Here is a 6,230-nt window from a genome sequence, read left to right on the forward strand (position 1 = left end):
AAACCATAATTCAAATAGAGTCATGTACCAAAATGTTCATTGCAGCTCTATTTACAATAGCCAGGACATGGAAGCAACCTAAGTGTCCATCAACAGATGAATGGATAAAGAAGATGTGGCACATATATACAATGGAATATTACTCAGCCATAATAAGAAATGAAATTGAACTATTTGTAGTGAGGTGGATGGACCTAGAGACTGTCATACAGAGTGAAGTAAGTTAGAAAGAGAAAAACAAATACCGTATGGTAACACATATATATGGAATTTTTTTAAAAAAGGTTTTGATGAACCTAGGGGCAGGACAGTAATAAGGACACAGATGTAGAGAATGAACTTGAGGGCACAGGGAGGGGGAAGGGTAAGCTGGGATGCAGTGAGGGAGTAGCACTGACATATATACTCTACCAAATGTAAAATAGATAGCTAGTGGGAAGCAGCCACATAGCACAGGGAGATCAGCTTGGTGCTTTGTGACCACCTAGAGGGGCAGGATAGGGAGGGTGGGAGGGAGGGAGACGCAAGAGGGAGGGGATATGGGAACATATGTATATGTATAACTGATTCACTTTGTTAGAAAGCAGAAACCCACACACCATTGTAAAGCAATTATACTCCAATAAGTATGTTAAAAAAAATAAAAAATAAAATTTAAAAGAAACAAAAAACAAAACAAAACAAAAAACAGGGTGGAGTACAGAGGATAGGACCACTGAAGCAATACTACCTGAGTTCAAGTCCCAGCTCCACCATTTACTGGCAATGTGACCTTGGAAGATTAATTAATCTCTCTGTGCCTCAATTTCCTGCTCCATAAAATGTGGGTAATAATATGACCTATCTCATATGAGTACTGTGAGTTATAAATGAGTTAATAAGTGTAAAGTGTTTAAAATGGTGCCTGACACAGATTGAGGGCCATAAAAGTTTATCTGAGTCATCAACAGTGTCATCACTTAAATAGCTTGAGACAAATGCGTTAGCCAACAAAATCATCTGCAACCATTAGAACAAGGAGCCACTAGTTAAGTTCAGTAAAGCTAAAAGTATATATTTACTTCTAACAAAGATTATTTTCTAATTTTTCCAACTTAGAATTCTTCCACATGATAGAAGTGCAGAAAAGTAGGAAAAAAATAAAATCACTGATAACCACAACACTCAAAAATAAGCATGGGTAGATTGCTGCATTTTTTTCAAACTATTTCCATGCATATTTATTTGCATAGTTGTGATCACACTGTATATATAATTTAACATGTTGCTCTTAACCACTTAACGTTATAGCATATGCATTTTCCCATGTCATTAAATATTTTCAAATGCCTGTATTTTAATGGCTGGGTAATAGTACAGCATGTAGATATATACTGATTTCCTAAAATAGTCCCCTATTTGGAAAACATAAGTTATTTCCAATTTTAAACTCTTTGAAACCCTTAATCCAGATTGTCAAATTACTCTCCAAATGATCTGGCTCAATTTTCTCTCCCATCAGCAAAATGAATGTTTTCCTGTATGCTCAACTGAAATGAGTATTATCATTATTTAACTCTTTCCTAAGTTAACAGATAGTAAAAGGCATGTCATTGTTGTTTTAAGTTATATTTCTTGGACTTCCCTGAGGGTCCAGTGGTTAAGACTCCGCACTCCTACTGAAAGGGCACGGGTTTGATCCCTGGTCGGCGAGCTAAGATCCTGCATGCCGCATGGCGAGGCCAAAAAAAATTTTTTTCAATTTAAAAAATAAAATTAAACTAAAAAAATAAACTATATTTCTTGAATACTAGCTGATGATATTAAACATTTTTCTAGGTCAACCCTTTACATTTTCTATTACAAAATGTTAGTTCATGTCCTTTGCTTATTTATCATTTGAAATCTTACCCTTTCCTTATGTATTAGTAGGCATTCTTTAGATTGTTAGGCTGTAAACTTCTGTCTTATTTGCTATAATAGTTTTCTCAATTTATGTGCATTTTTTGATTGAGCTATAGTTGTTTTACAATGTTGTGTTAATTTCAAATGTACTGCATAGAGATTCAGTATTTTTGCAGATTATATTCTGTTATAGGTTATTACAAGATAATGGGTATAATTCTCTGTGCCATACAGTATATCCTCTTTGCTTATCTATTTTATATACAGTAGTTTGTGTCTGTTAATCCCATACCCCTAATTTGTCCCTCCCCCTTCTTTCTTCCCTTCAGTAACCATGTTTGTTTTCTATGTCTGTGTATCTGTTCCTGTTTTGCATTTACATTAAGTAGTATTATTTTTTAGATTCCACATATAAGTGATATATAATATTTGTCTTTCTTTGACTTATTTCACTAAGCATAATGCTCTCTAGGTCCACACACATTGCTGAAAATGGCGGTATTGCATTCTTTTTTATGGCTGAGTAATATCCAATTTATGTGCATTTTAAATTCAGACATTTTTGCATGCAAATTTTAAATCTTTATATCATTAAGTCTGTCAGTGTTTTTCTTTAAAATTTTACCTCTTGCTTATAGCTTAGATGGCTCCTTCACATTCAAATATCAGGAAATACTCCCTTATATTTTCTTTCAGGTTTCATTTGTGCTATTTTTTTTCCTTGCTATCTAGAATTATTTTGGTATAGGTAGAGGTTAAAATGTATTTTTTTTCTTCCCAAATAGCTGGCTAATTATCCCTATCTCATTTATGATTAACCCATCCATTCTCCAGATTTGATTATCATTAGCTACAGAATTGTTATAAAATTATGGATCTTCTCAAGGCTCTTCTGTTCCTGATTAAACTCAGTTAACCCAAGTTATCCCTGCCTCCTTTTCCTTTGGGCATTTGCACATGATCAGGCATGACGATGGTGAGGTGGACAGTTTCTGGTCCTGGAAAGTCATGTGCTGTTTTCTGCTAATTCCATCTGGTCTTTGGACTCCTGTCTCTACCATCCCATCATCCGCTCTGTTTTTTTTTAATACATATATTCTTTTTCATATTCTTTCCCATCATGGTTTGTCACAGGATATTGAATATAGTTCCCTGTGCTATGTAGTAGGACCTTGTTGTTTACCCATCCTATATATAATAGTTTGCCTCTGCTAATCCCAAACTCCCAGTCCTTCCCTCCCCCACCCCCCTTCCTCCCTGGCAACCACAAGTCTGGTCTCTATGTCTGTGAGTCTGTTTTTGTTTTGTAGATACGTTGATTTGTACCATATTTTAGATTCCACATAGAAGTGATATCATATGGCGTTTGTGTTTCTCTTTCTGTCTAACTTCACTTAGTATGATGATCTCTAGGTCCATCCGTGTAGCTGCAAATGGCATGATTTCATTCTTTTTGACCATCATCCACTCCTGACTCATCATCCCATCATGACTCTGCTGTGGACTCTAGTTGACACAGTCCACGGTTCATCTACTGACAGTTCCCCATGTTACCCCTCCAGGACCCTTCCAGCCTCCTGGCCTTGTTACAACCCCTCTCCCTCTCTCCTGGGGTCCTGGGAGACTGGAGGGCTGTCTTAAGCTAGCCCAGGCCTTGGCATGCCACACTACCTCCCTTACATAGCCTCTCTGGTGCCATGATGGCCGCTGTCTGCAGCATCCTCTAGAGAGCAGGGCACAGGTCCACTCTACTTTGAAATCTCCCTAAATGTATTTGGCGTTGCTCACACCTCCCATTCCTATAGGACCTCTGGTGAGACTGCACCAAAGCTTTGCTCCTCACTCTCCTTTCTGCCTCTTTGGAACTCTTCCTCTTCCCCTCCCCCAGTTAGTCTCTACCTTATAGTGTCACATGATTCTCCCAGCCCCGTGTCATCTTTGACACCACCCTCTCCTTTACTCCTTGTGGCAAATCTGTTACCAAGTCCACTGGATTTTATCTCCTACATATCTCAAATATACTCAATTCTGTTTCCACTGTTCTCACCCAGGAGGAAGCCCCCATCCTCTATCACCTGTACTTGCTCAGATTTCCCCCGGCCACTTTTGCATCCTTCAATGCATTCTCCTCGCATAAGCCACTGAGATCTTAAAAACACAAACCTGATCGTGTAACTCCTCCTTTGTGCACTTTGGCAAATTTCTTTTGCCCTCACGATACAACTCCAGATCTTGCCCAGGCTGGCGTCTGTGAGTCCCTGCCCACTTCAGCCGTGTTCAAAGGCACCCCGCCTACCTGCCGGCCCTCCAGCCCCTTACACACACATCCTGTCTCCCATCCCAGCACCTTTGTCCTTGTTTTTCTCTCTGCCTAGAGAGCTTCCCCTAGGTTTACTGTCCAAACATGAATTAAGTCTTAGATACCTAAAGTGTTTGTCTCTATTCAATATCCGATCATCCGTTCTTATATGTTATTTTCCCAAATCAGCACCTTAACTTAAGACACTCAGCTGGTGGTTGATCAAAATTTCTAGCAGTGAATTAGGCACATGTCTTGCCTCGTGGACATAATGTCATGGCTTCTGTCTACCTACTCTACCAAAAGCAGAAATGGAAGTGTCAATTCCAAACAAACTTGGGAGGAAGAGACATCAAAATGCACTTGAAAGTTTATTAAATGAATAAATAGAATAAAACTGCAAGGCTACTTCAGTCACATGGAGTCTGATCTTCCCTCGAAAAAATGGGTTACAGAAAAAGAAAACATGAAGAGCAGCTTCTCCCCTTTAAGATTTTTTGAGGGGATAGCAATGGAAGGAAGATGGTTTTCTGAGAAAACTCAAGCAACAGATGTTTCTGAACAGAAGCTTAAACCCTAGAACTTTTACAATCTGAAAATCATTTGGAAAAACTGGATTATAAGCATACACCCTTGGCATTGCGTAGAGAAAAGGAATAGCCTCTTTTCTCAGGCAAATGTTTGCCATCTTCTGCAGTATATTTTCTAGCATATCTCATAACCCCAAATTTTTATGTAAACCAAAATACCTTAACACGAAATTACTTATTTTAATAATAGGAAAGTTATTTTTGACTGCAGTGAAACCGTAAATCTGGCCTGTTTTCCTTCACTTCATTTGTTTGGATGGCCATCTGGCAAGATTATTTAACACAGTGCAGACTCTTCCCCTGTACAAGTCAAATATTTTCTATTTAAAAGTTGATGTTGTGCCGAAGGCTGAGCCGTATTTCTTTTTTCATTTTCTTTTCTTTGCTTTTTATAGCTAAATAAACAAAGGATTTGACTTAGAACTTCTTCTACTTCTCTATTCACCATACAATGATAAAGTAATAAAACTGCTTCCAAATGCCACATTTGAAAATCAGTGTCATAACTTTAGAGAAACCAGAACCGACTGTAGATATTTCTGCCTTCTGGGAGAGAGGGGTCATTCATCTCTAGGTACGTAGGTCTTTGGTTTTGAGAAAAACACCTCAGAGTGCATTGATAGTTCTTTTTAGTAGAAAGAAAAGAGGCCCTTTGGGTAAGCCTGAATGGCCAAGTTTTCTACATAATAAACAAATGGAATCTGCACAGTTGAGCTGTGTGTGTGTGTGTGTGTGTGTAAGTGAGTGGAGACCTGGGACTAGGAATGGAAGTAGGAAGATATGAGGAGAGAACAGTGCTGTCCAACAGAACTTTCTGAGATGATGAAAAATGTTCTACATCTGAAAAAGAAAGAAAATGTTCTACATCTATGCCGTCCAACATGGTGGCCACTAACGACATGTAGCCACTGAGCACTTGAAATGTGGTGATATTACCAGGGAACTGAATTTTTTTTTAATTTAGTTTAAATTTAAATTTCCACATGTGGCTAATGGTCACCCTATTGGACATGGCAGAAAAGAGGCCCCTTCACATCAATCCCTCCCCGTCCCCAAACTTGAGCCATGAGCAGGAGTGTATGACCTGAGGAAACCAGAAAGCTCCCAGGGTAGGGATGCCGAAGGACTTTCAGGAAGCCCGCGCGTGAGTGATAGTTGAGTTTAAGTTGTTGCTTGCCCTGCGTTTCCCTCCTGTTGCCCACAAACCTTCAGGAAATGCCTCCTGTACTAAGGTAATCATTCATCTCAGCTTGCCTGGGACTGCCACTTTGTGTGATGCCCTGGTGTAACTGCTAATAGTCCCTGCTTCACTCTCAAAAGTGTCCCACTTGGATGCCCTACCTAAGCACACAGCCTTGTAGTCACGGTATCATAGAGAGGAGAGGAATGTGCAAAGAAGCTCGGACTTCCTGTCGCCTCTCCCCAGGAGCTTCGTACCAGAGCTGGGGGAGTGGCGG

This window comes from Physeter macrocephalus, chromosome 15 (genome assembly GCF_002837175.3).
Source record: "Physeter macrocephalus isolate SW-GA chromosome 15, ASM283717v5, whole genome shotgun sequence".
Classification (NCBI taxonomy): domain Eukaryota; kingdom Metazoa; phylum Chordata; class Mammalia; order Artiodactyla; family Physeteridae; genus Physeter; species Physeter macrocephalus.